At 39.5% G+C, this 13,043-nt stretch overlaps 1 pseudogene; it reads left to right on the plus strand.

Annotated features, from left to right (window-relative positions):
- Positions 1 to 4,121: 4,121 nt before the first annotated feature.
- On the plus strand, positions 4,122 to 5,180 carry LOC150010201 (DNA-directed RNA polymerases I, II, and III subunit RPABC4 pseudogene; annotated as a pseudogene).
- The last annotated feature ends 7,863 nt before the right edge of the window (positions 5,181 to 13,043 follow it).

Consider the following 13,043-nt stretch of genomic DNA (forward strand, 5'->3'; position numbering starts at 1 on the left):
TTGAAATGATTGATAATAACATCCCTTAATCAGACTTTAAAAGGAAAATAAAGAGGATCAGGAGGAGGCAAAGAAGGTGACTTCTTAGGCATAGTGATAACAGCCCTGCACCTCAGTTACTGTCATTATAAGCCTTTCCTGATAGAGCGATTTTTCTACCAACTTATTCAACTTCATGACTTCATTTATATAGTCACTCACTCATTTTAACAAGTAACTTGCTGAGCTCTTCCTGTGTGCTAGTCATTGTGCTAAGCTCCAAGAATATGGACTGTAAGTCACAGCCTCTAAAATCTTGATAGCTTTTCTTCTTTCCAACAGATTCAGGTTGAGTTCAAAAGATAAAATTCACGTATAACAGACACTGGTCTGAAAACCAGTCTTTATCCTAATACCCATCAACACACTCTGCTGTTTGTCATTTACTTTTTGTAGTGATTTTTCACATTTTAAGACTTTGTCTTTAGTTAGCAGCAGCAACTCTCACTGACTGCTTTGCAGTCTTGCACGGTACTCGCGTAACCTATTCCACAAACTGCTTTCCCTGAGCATGGCTTCCCAAAGACAGCTGCCCTCTAAGAATTCATCATTTCTCTAGATTTTAGTAATTGTCAGACATTTTGGTCTCAAAGCTCCTTTGCACTTATGATTGAGGATGCCGTCCTGGTCGGGTAACTCAGAGCATCATCCTGATACTCCAAGGTTGTGGGTTCGATCCCCAGTCAATGCACATACAAGACTCACCAATGAATGCATAAATAAGTGAAACAACAAATCTGTGTTTCTCTTTTTCTCTCTCCCTTTCTCTATAAAGTGAATAAATTTTAAAACAAAATAAAATAAAATCGAGGATGCGAAAGAGTTTTTGCTTATATAGTTTATATCTTTTTATGTTTACCCTATTTGAAATTCAAATTAAGAAAAGATTAACAATTTATGTTAAAGTGATAATACACTCATTGGATTTAAACAGAATGGTTTATGAAAAGAATTATTTTCCAAAAAAATGGCAAATTTACATTTTTGCAAGTATTTTTAACGTTTAGCTTAATAGTAAAGATTGATTTTTGTAACATATCATGTAGCCTTTGGCAAACTCCACTGCACTACATTTGTGAAAGGGTGAAGTTGAAAAGGTCATGTCTTCTGATTCTGAAGTAGTTTCATTGGAATCACCTGCCCCACCCGGAGGTTCCCTAGAGCGGAGCCCTTTGAGAACTAGTACCCTAGCCTGTTCTGTGCTGGGCACTGTGCAGACAGAGTGGGTGTTGAAGATAGGTTTCAGAAACTTAAAACAGGGGTCTAGGTCTCACATCCGAAGGAAAACTTGAATCCCTCCATTATTTAGTACACATTGGTTTGGGTTGAATCTGGAGTCCTGGCAATGGTGTGTCTTTAATTGTTATTTTATTATGGAATTTATTGGATTTTTTGGTAACACTGGATTCTTTTAATATTGTTTTGGAGCATTTGAGATCATACTCCCTGACATATGTCATCAGTTTAACTTAAATAAACATAAAAATTTTTTTAAATACTGGTTTATTTGCTTGAACTCTGACAAAGCTTTGTCATTGTTTATGTTTGTTTGTTTTTTTTAATACCTGTTACTATATAGAATCACTAATGTGTAGTAGAGGCCCTTCGTTACTTACACACTTGGTTGTAATTCTGAACTAATTTTGTAAAATCTTACATGAAATGCATATGCCCAGAACCCTTAGAAGTGTTGCGATCATGATAGAATTTGGCTAGAGTAATGACCTACCACAGCCATAGATTTCAAATAACCTTTTCTCCTCTTTTTCCTTACCCCAAAACCAATTATTAGGGCAAAGACTAAATACTGAGCTAATAAAAAAATGATTAAAAAATATTTTTTAAATTTATTTTTAGGGAGAGGGGAAGGGAGAGAGGAAGAGAGGGAGAGAAACATCAGTGTGTGAGATTGCTTGCCTCTTGCACGTCCCCAACTGGGGACCTGGTCTGCAACCCAGGCATGTACCCCAACCAGGAGTCAAACCAGCAACCCCTCGGTTTGCAGGACAATGCCTAGCCCACTGAGCCACACCAATCAGGGCTAAAAAAATGATTTTTGACATAAAATTCCTTTGCAATTTGTTTCCATCTTGCTAGATTTAGACAATTATAGGCTTAAAGGCATCACTCACTTCACTTATTCACTTATTCAATAAATATATATAGAATGCCTACCTATCATAAGACTACATAATAGCTGAGCAGTTGTCTGAGAAAAACATTGAAATTTGTATGTATGTGAATTTTAGGGTCTTATGGTATGGACTATCTTTTGGGGGAAATCTTAGTTATTAATAACAGGTTTATTTAAATGCCGATCTCACTTCTTTGCTGTTATTTTGGGGGGACCACTGGATGAAGGAGAGACTTTTCCTTTTCCCTTGCAGTTCCTCTGGGAAAGTTGTTGCAATTGCCTACAACTCAGTGGACTCTTCTAGGTTATCTACATCTTGTTCATCTCTGCTCCTCAGCTCTCAGTTTGAACCAAAGCTGTCAGCTTCTCCCTGAATCATGTGAGAGGAAGGGCTTGATAGATATGCATTTTCCTTTTTTTCATTTTTGTGTATGATTAGAAAATATACGTGTCTACATTTCAAGTGCTATTTGTTATGGCCAATTAAATTTCTTCCGACACTCGGTGGTTGATACACTTTCTGTAAAGAGCCAGATGGTAAATATTTTGGACTTTTCAGGCCATACAGTCTTGCAGCTATTCAATGCTGCTGTGAAAGCAGCTGTAGGCAATGTGTAAATGAAGGAATGTGGCTACGTTATAACAACACTTTATACACGAGACCTGACATGGTAGCTCAGTTGGTTAGAGCATCATCCTGATGTGCCAAGGTTCTGGGTTCGATCCCCAATCAAGGCACATGTAAGAAGCATCATTCAACCAATGAATGCATAAATAAGTGGGAACTACAAATTAATGTTTCTGAAATTAATAAGTAAAAATAATAATAATAAAAAAGAACTACTCATGAGGACAGGTAGTTTGCTCATGAAAACAGGTGGTGGGCCAGATTTGGCCTGTAAGCAGTTTTGCCAGCTCTTGCCTTTTCTGGTTTACTTTTAGAGTTTCTTTATACCTTATACATAATGTAGTTATAAAAGCTAATGTTACCGAGCACTATCTAATCTATCCCACACGCTCTGCTAAGTATTTTACATGTATTATTTCATATAATTGTCTCAAAAACTTTGACATGGATACTATAATCCTCCTTTTACAGAATGTGAAACAGGCTTATCAAGAGCTTCAGTGACTTGCCCAAAGTCACATATGAGTACCTTTTACAAAGTTAACAAGTTGGTTCTATCAATTTTAGTTTGAATGGACGGTAAGAAGAGACAACAACACCTAAAGGGAGAACTCAAGTAAAATTGTTGAGAAGCCATTAAGCCTGACAGAAACTATAATATGGGAAGATTAACCTAATATCATACATTGCCCAAACCATACTTATAAATATGGCTATATAGATATACATAGATTATTTGAAAATTATTTGTAGCAAAGTACCTGTTGCAGTATTTCCAAGTTTGGTTTTTTAAAGCTCCAATTTCTTTTTAAAAATATTTTTTTTATTTATTTTTAGAGAGCAGGAAGAGAGGGAGAGAGGGACAGAAACATTGATGTGAGAAAGGAGCATTGATCAGTTGCCTCTTGTATGTGCCCCGACCAGGGATTGAACCTGTAACCCAGGCATGTGCCCTGGAATGGAACCTGCGACCTTTTGGTTTGCAGGACAACGCCCAACTAACTGAGCCACACTGGTCAGGGCTCCACATTTGTTTTTGAGTATCAGAATAAGTTACTAACCATGAGATATGAAGAGAGAAAACACAAGTATGTATGTTAGGGCAATGACATTTATTATTAATTTTTAAACATTTCTTAAATGGCTCAGTGTATATAGATGCGTTCACAGTGTAAGGGGCAGTACACAAACGGGCCTTTTAATCACTTTATACCTCAGAAGGATGTAACCTTTCAGGGAAAGAAAAATCAAGTGGGGATCATAATGGCAATTCCCATTGTTTTAATCGTTTATTATTATTGGACTTTGAAAAAACCTAGAATGGGGAAGAAAATTCAGGAAAGCAACCAGGAACTATGCATCAAGGAGAAATCCCAGAGAAAGTATAGCTCACATAAAATCTCACCCATGTAACCTATTCAACCATGTAATCCAACCAGACTTTTTAAGCCAGTAACTTTTTTTCCCAGGAAGGTCATGACCCAGTATTAATTTTTCAACTACAGGAAATAATAAGAAAGCCTTATACATGCTCTATATGAAAGTAGGGTCCAAAAATAGTTAAGAAAAACAAACTAGAAAACCTGGTAAATGATAATGAGTTTCTGAACGTGTCATGACCTGCGGCAGCTGCATACCAACTTGATCAGTACAGAGTACTCCCCGCCCCCCCCCCCTTTCTTCCGAATTATCTCACTCACTTTTTCTCCACTGGTTATCTTAATCAATTTGCCTTTCCTGTTACTGCCCTGAAGTCATCTGTAATCTTATATGGATGATTTTTTTGCTTTTAATTTTCACCTAAAAGCTATTTCTTAGACACTAAGAAAATCGTACAATCATCTAAAAAACTATAAAAATGAAAACAGAATAATTATCAATTTGCTCTATTGATTATGCAAAAATAGAATGGCTTTATGTTACAAACTTACTGTTCTTATAGGCTCAATAGTTTTGAACTCTGCTTCTGAATATTTAATCCTTCATTTATTATAGAGTCCATAAAATCAAATTGCATTCCACTTAAAAATAAGAAATGATTCCCAACCTCCTCTGAAAGGGTAGCTTAAATTTCACTCATTGGGCATGTGCCAGAATGTTCCAAATTGTAATTAAATTCCATGCTCCTGGGCTGCAACACGACGAGGAGCCGCGGCCCGTTTGGAAGTGGTGAGTGAGAAGCTTCTGTAAACTAAAGACTAAAACGGACACCCAGCAGGACGTCCAACCCCCAACGCAGCAGCCGATGATATATATCTGTGGAGACTGTCATAGAGAAAATGAAATTAAATCCAGGGATCCAATCAGATGCAGAGAATGTGGACACAGAATAATGTACAAGAAAAGGACTAAAAGTTGGTGGTTTTTGATGCTCGATGAAACATGGAATTCAAAGAAATATCTTTGTCTGCATTTGAATTTGCTGCTAATGTTTAGCTTTTGAATAGTGTACTTATCTTCGTGAATGCAACTATACACATAACAATTTCATTTTAAAAACCATATTGTATTTAGGTATCAATAGTTTATGTAAGAAAATTTTCTGTTCAATTACATTATTTGTAATTTAATTTTATTGTATGTGTCATCTGGTACAATGAAGGTTAGAAGTGCTTCCCCAAATCACACTCTTAATCAAAACCTGAAATCGTTGGGCCTCTTGTTAAAAATAAAGGTTTATATTATCAACTGTTAAAAAAAAAAGAATTCCATAGGCCTGCTTTTACCTTCTTAATTTGAAAACAATGTATCTTATCACATGAATTTAATAGAGTATGTATACCAAATATAGAGGTATGTTTGAAATGATCCTACTTGACACGTGCTTTGCATTATAAATGAAAGTCACTTTTAGATTCCTTGGGGTGCTTAGAGAACTGACACCTTCTAAGAGCAGCTGATAAGAAGGTATGTGCTTACATGACCAGTCTTCCACAGAGGTGGTACCAAGCTGCCATGTGGGCAACTCTGTTGTTTCAGGGTTACCAGCAGGAATTTTCTTTTATATAATTATTGAATGATTGTTAATGACTATTAAAGAATTGGGATAATTATACCTAAGGTCCTATTTTCAATAATAGCTTTAGGGAATTGTTTTCTAGAGTCAAGTCCCAGGACCACCTGCATCAGGATCATGGAGAGGAATTTGTTAAAATGCTGACTCCCAGGAATTAGCCCAGAACTAATCAGAAACTCTGAAGTTGAGTTCCAGGAATCTACATTTTAGTAGAACCACATGTGATTCTTATATACATTAAGTTCAAGGACCTCTGCTCTTAGAATTAAGAGAAGGAAGCTAGAGCTAGAGTGTATTGGAACACCTTTTATAGGGAGAAGCATCCTGAACCAGAAGGTTATTCTGAGTTATTCTGTGCCTTTGGTTTCCAAGGAGAACCCAGCGTGGGGACAGAGGGACAAAAATGAACATTCCCAGCAGCTTTAGGTAGTCTAGGAGCTACAAGTGTCTCCTCCTAATTCTTTCAGGACCTCCTGTACTAGGAGGAGAATTCTGCTGGGTGCGTGCCAGTGTGCAGCTGAGACTGGTAACCACAGCACTAGGTCTCTAAGGGCCCAAGGGGAAGCCTTCTAGATGAAAGCTAGAGACTCCCTAATGACCCCTGCAGAATATTTTAGAATGCCTCAAGGGAGGTGAGGAAAAGGAAAGAGAGGCTATTTGACAAGGAATATAGACTGGGCAAGCAGCAATTCTTGGGGGACTTGAAATATCCATGTGGTTGTCCTGGTGGCCTGATGTTAACTACTCTGCATATAAAGCCAGGACTCTCTCAGGAACCTGACAAGTTTGGGGCACAGCAAATATTCAGATTCCCCCACTCTCACACCCCAAGAAGGGCTGTGTTCTGGTGACATCTGATTAAAATGAAAGTGAGTGTCTGCTTATGGGGATGCAATTCTTTCTCCTATAGTACACAGAACATCTTAGGGAAATCCACAAACTGCAGGACAGACATGTGTTTGTAACTTGGACTTGCATTTAATACCATCTACATTTGGAGGGAATGAGAGTCACATGCCAAGTGAATAAGAGCTTGGACCTCTGAATGAGAAAAATGCTACCCTACCCTCCTATTTCTGTAGCCAGGCAGTCCAAGACACCTATGTATACACATACAGTGCATAGTCCAATAAACCAATATATGTGCATACAACATATGATGGACTTGGGCCATTGACCAGAAGTCCAGGGACCTCCATATCATTAAACCTAATGGAAAATTTTCAGTCATCATTCCTAACCTTCTGATAGCATGGTGTTTGGCAGACTGATGCTTCCTCCTTCTTTCCTCATTCTTTCACAACACTGCACTTTCACACGCTTTTACCTTGCCAGGCATTTCTTGTGTTTCCTTTAAGAGCTTTTAAAATCCATCACTTAAATAAATATGATCCTTAGGATTCTGATCTAGGTTCTTAGTCTCTCTAGGCTCCCAGGGGCAAACTCACCCTTTCTTAAAGATCTTGGTTATCATCAATATCTCCAAGTTGGAATTTGTTGCATGTTACTTACACTCCCACACAAAACTGCATTTATTTCCTTTTTTAAAAAGTTAAAGAATCTTAAAAGCAGCAAGACAAAAGCAATTAGTTACCTACAAAGGAGCTCCCATAAGACTGTCAGCTGATTTTTCAAAAGAAACTGCAGGCTAGAAGGGATTGGCATGAAATATTCAAAGTGATGAAAAAAGCAAGAGCCTATAACCAAGATTAGTTTACCCAGCAAGGCTATCTACCATTTAGAATTGAAGGACAGATAAAGAGGGTCCCAGACAAGAAAAAGCTGAAGGAGTTCATCACCACCAAACCAGTATTACATGATATGTTAAAGGGTCTTCTTTAAGAAGAAAAAAAGATAAAAAATATGAACAACAAAATGGTAATTTATACATATCTATCAACAACTGAATCTAAAAAACAAAATGGGAGGCGGGTTAGGGGTTGGTGGGAAAGGTGAAGGGATTAAGAAGTACAAATTGGTTGTTCCAGAATAGTAATGGGGACATAAAGTACAGCAGAGAGAACATAGTCAATAATATTCTAATAACTGTGTATGGTGTCAGATGGGTACTAGATTTATCAGGATCACTTAGTAAGTTATGTAATATTTAATCACTGGGTATACACCTGAAACTAATGTATGTCAATTGTAATTGAAAAAATAAATACTCTTAGCTGAAAAAAAATAGTTTCAAAGAGTTCAAAATGAAAAGTAGCAGCCCTGAGTACTATCCTTTCCTATACACCCCCCTCAACAACTCCCAGGATGGAGCCTATTTAACTTTCTTCTGGTGGTTACCTGGATATGTGATAGTAACATGTTCATATCACTACTTCTTAATTTATCAGTTTAAAAGATTATTGATTGACTTCTTACAATGACAGTAGAGAATTTAGCTCACTTAAAATACCCTACTTCCCCTCCTCACCTCTTTCAATATAGCTCCCAATATTAAATCTGTTTTTGGTTATATGTTGTATATAATAATATGTAACAAATGTGTATATATGTATATACATATGTAAATATATATGCATATACATGTGTATTATTCTATTTATTGACCATTCACTAAGGTAAGGTAATTAGTTCCCTTTTAACTTCCTTTCTTCAACCTCACAAATCATCTACCTTTTCATTTATACATTGCATTCTGGAGAAATACACATTCTTATATATACATTTTACTCTGTCATAATCAATTTCTTGTTTTTTTGTAGGATTCTAAAAGTATATAATGAATAATGAACTATATTTATATTGCAATGATTATATAAATATCACCATTGCAGCATTAAGTAAAATATACTATGATTATATTTATTTCTTGCACAGATTTATGTTCTTCTTAGAGTTTCTAACTGCCTTTTCCCCGCTCAGTGTTTCCCTTTGTATTTTGAATGTCAGATTCACTGTCAGTCATGTATTCATCCCTTCCCCCCAAAGACCTCCCTCCAGGAGCCTTGCCCTCCTGCTCTGTCCACATGGACTGTTCTCCAGATCTGATGCTCGGGTGTTCTCCTGGGGCAGCCCTTCACTTCTCCCCAGGGGGCAGCACCCTTACCTGGATCCCCTACCTTCCCTTTTCTTGGTTTATTAAAATTTTAAATTAAAAAGTTAGTATATGCTTGTTATAACAATTCAAGTATAGATGAGACAGGATAGTAAGAAGTTAGGAAAATTTCTTGGCAAATGGAACAGGGAAAGTTAAGACAGTTAGATGAATACAATAGCCAAGCAATTTACAGCCAGCTATTGGTCACCAGGGTGGAAGGCTTGGCAGGGGCAAAACTGGGAAAACAATGGCCTCACCCTTTGGGTAACCTCTTCCCTCCTGGCCTTTCCTCCCTGGAGATAACATCTGGGCCTCAGTTGTATTTCAGCTCCAGGACCAGAAAAGCAGCAAAACCAGGTGGGCAGCACCAGAACCAACTGCAATGACTAGACCCCTGCCCTGTCACTGACCAATCAGAGGAGACCATGACCCTGAAAGGGCACACCTGGAGAACTGATGAATATTCTGCTGAAACCCTCCCCTGAGACTTCCCTAAGGTTCCTGCCTGCAAGACAGAGATAAAAGCCCCAAGATAAAGGATCCAGCACTCACATTCTCCCTCTGGGGAGCAGCTTACACCATTTCCTTTCCCTTCTTCTTCCCCCACTTCTTTCCCCACAGGCACGTGTCTCCTAGACTCTAAGGCAATGGGCAGCTGGCAGCATGTCCCAAGCTAATCCCCTGAACCTGTTCCCAAAGCCTCCTTTCCTCTGACTTCCCAGTGAGCTAAGGCAGCCCAGCCCAGGCTCTCTTGTTGCTTCTTCTATGCTAAGCCCTTCCTAGTTTCACTGTCCCCAGTTTTAATAAACATATCCTCATAGTTACTGGGACTCATATTGTGAAATCTTTCCTACACAAAGTCAAGAACCCACACACTACAGCTGGCCCTAGGCAGACCTGCTCAGGGACAGGCCCCTGTCCAGTAACAGAAACATAAAAATCTCCCTCATTTTCCTCCAGCCTTGCATTCCTGAGGGAATCTAAATGAACAGTGTGATGGGTGCCCTTCTATAATTTTATCTGTGCTCAGGTACATATACAGTTATATTCAAACATATGACTACTGGTTCTGAAAGGGGGTACAGAGTGAGAGGTCCCCAACAGATATTCCCCACAGTCCATGGTTTGCAGGAGGAGAAATGAGATGATATGACTTAAGATACTTTTCTTAACAATGGCAAGGTAATAGCCATGCCTTTCCTGAAGGGAAACTGTGCTGCCTCCCAGGTAAAATGTGTGACTTTCAGTACATATAGTGCCGAGTAGGAGGGTACATAGGAAACTCCAGATCAGCATTTAAAAATTGGGGCATCCAGCCATGACAGGGAGCGATGAGAGAGGGAGCCATGTGGTTTTAAAGCATATAGAAGGCCCCCTCGCCCCTCTACCACGAGATCTGGTGTGAATGGAGGTGCCATGTGGTTTTGGATTAAGAGCTGGAGTAAGAAAGAGGAGACCCACTGGGAAACCTGCCAGGTGAACACAGTAGCTCAGCTGATGAGGCTGGAATTGCGGTGACCTGCCTAACCAAGCACGGATTAGTGGGGAGGTCTCTGGAATGCTGAATTGTGACTGGGAATATGGAGCCGTGGACTTCTGCTTTTCTGAAAACAGTACCTATGACTGGAGTATTCTGAAACTGGCCTGGTTTGGCAGGGGGAGGCAGTACTAAGTGGTTTTGGGTGTTTTAAAGGGAGTGGGACTTAACGGCAGAAATCAGCCGTTATCCTGAATCTGTATAACCTTTAAATAACCCCCCTTTCCTTTTCCACCAAACTTTTGTATTGGCGATGGGCATTCGGACCCCACAGCTATTCCAGAACAGCACAGGCTGGGGTTCTGTAACAGTTCCTTCAAGTTTGTTCTTGTACAAAAATGGAATCTTATTGTTAGATTCATGTGAGGAAGAAGGGAGGAGACGTGTAAACCAGTTCAAAGTCTTTATTGGGGAGGTGCAAGCAGGAGGGCTGAGTCTGGAGTGACTGCAGCCCTGGGCAGAAACAGAGCTGGGAGGGTGTTTAAGGAGTGGGTGAGTTGGCAGGACTTCCAAAAGTCCAAATGGAGCTAGTGATAGGGAAGTAGGGGCTAAGAACAGGGAAGTTACTAAAATCTTGTTAGCAGAAAAATATATCTTTGTTAAACAGGATAACCGCAGGGCAAACAAAGGCAGTTACTGGCATCAGCAGTCACTGGGGGCAGCAGATTTATTGCAGGCTTGCTGAAATTAGACCTGAATTCCTGGAACCCAGGTCTTATGCCTAAGACTTACTATACATCTTACTCTGTAACTTTTTACCCCCACTTAGTAATTTGCCATAAACCTTCCTCCAGCTCAATACAGATTGATATAATGTTTTTTATAAGCTGCTTCTAATTCCATAGCATGGATATACCCTATTTATTCACCTGTCCCTTATAATGAACAGTCAGGTTATTTTGAATTTTCATGTTACTGTAAACCAAGAAACATAGTTGTAAATAAATCTCTACATATTGATGTTTTTTAAAAAATAGGATAGATTTCTAAAAGTGGAATTATTGGATCACAGAACATGCATATATTATTTTAACTTTCTAGTGGAGTATAAATACATACCAAAAAGAGCATTCATCATAAAAGTACAGTTTAATGAATCTCACAAGCAGAACACACAGTGTGACCAGTACCCAGAACAGGAAATAGAATGTGGCCAACACCTGAGGAGCCCACTTCATGCTCCCTTTGGATCAATCCGCCCCTCCCAAGAATACCCACCCTCTATCCTGACCTCTAACAATGTGCATAATTTTCATTTTAAAATATGTCCACATTATTCTCCCTAAGATTTGTATCAACTCATGTTCCCTTAGTTAACGCACAAATGTATGCTTCCCCACATCCTCTTTAACATTAAAACTTTGCTTTCCTGGTGGGTGAAAATGGTATCCATTATTATTTTATTTTACCCAGTAACCAGTGAGGTTGAGCATGATGGCCCAGACTCCTTAATTTACAGATAAGAAAACCAAGGCTCAGAGAAGAGCACGGATCTCACCGCCAAGTCACTTAACAGTTGCTTCATTTCTGTGGTTCGCTCAGTGAAGCAGGGCTTGCAAGGACCACAGATCACTCCACAGAGTGGAGTTCCCTACACAGACCTCATTCACGATGTAAAGGAGGGTAGGAAAAGAAGGACACACACAGGTCTTGTTATTGAGCTGGGCCTGGGAGACAATCTTGGTTTTGCTCAAACAAACCTTTGTGACTTTATAGACTCAGCTCAAAGACAGGTTCGGGGGCAATGAGGGAGGGAAGCCATGCTGAATGCAGGCAGAGATGGCTGGCTATGGAAAGAGCAAGTACAGTATTCCCTCACTTATTGCAGGTTTTACGTTCTAGACCCACACGATAGGTGAAAATCCGCAAAGTAGGAACCTTACATTTATTTTAGTATTTATATATATTTTAAGGCTTTATAAACCCTTCCCACACACCTATAAACCATTCCCAGCCCCTTATTAACCTTACAGTGAAAAATCCACAATAAATAATTAAATATAATATTTTTTAAAATCCCGCAATACAATGAGGCCGCAATAAGTGAACCGCGACATAGAGAGGGACTGCTGTAATCCAGCCTCACTGAGGAAACAAGCAACGACAAGTGCAACAACTCTCCAGTGAGGGCCTGGAGGCTGTGGGGGAAGTGGGAAGATCGGTGGACTGAAAGCCAAGAGGCTATCGCTTACTCTCCCAGAGTCTGTTTTCTCCCCTCTAGGAAGAGGGGCTTGAAGATGCTGAGATCCACAGCCTGGGAAAGAGGCAGGCCCTGGTGAATCTGCAGTCCAAAGCCAGGCACGACACATGTCCTTACTCATTTGAAACAGTGACAGCACAGGCAGAAGTGGTCCATGCCCCAATGAGAGAGAGAGAGAGAGAGAGAGAGAGAGAGTGTGTGTGTGTGTGTGTGTGTGTGTCTGTGGAGGCTGAGGATGAAGGTGATCTAGGAGAGGTGGGACTAGAGCTGAGCTCTGAGGGGTGGTGGGATTACACTGGGCAGAAGCAAGAGCATGGTGGAACCTGTGGGGGAAGAGATGGAAAGGGCAGTTGGGTCAGTGTTTTTAAATTTTTTTTTTCAATCCTTACGCAAGGATATGCTTTTATTGATTTTGAGAGAGAGAGAGGAGGAGA

This window comes from Furipterus horrens, unplaced genomic scaffold (genome assembly GCF_987537825.1).
Source record: "Furipterus horrens unplaced genomic scaffold, mFurHor1.1.pri manual_scaffold_5, whole genome shotgun sequence".
Lineage (NCBI taxonomy): Eukaryota > Metazoa > Chordata > Mammalia > Chiroptera > Furipteridae > Furipterus > Furipterus horrens.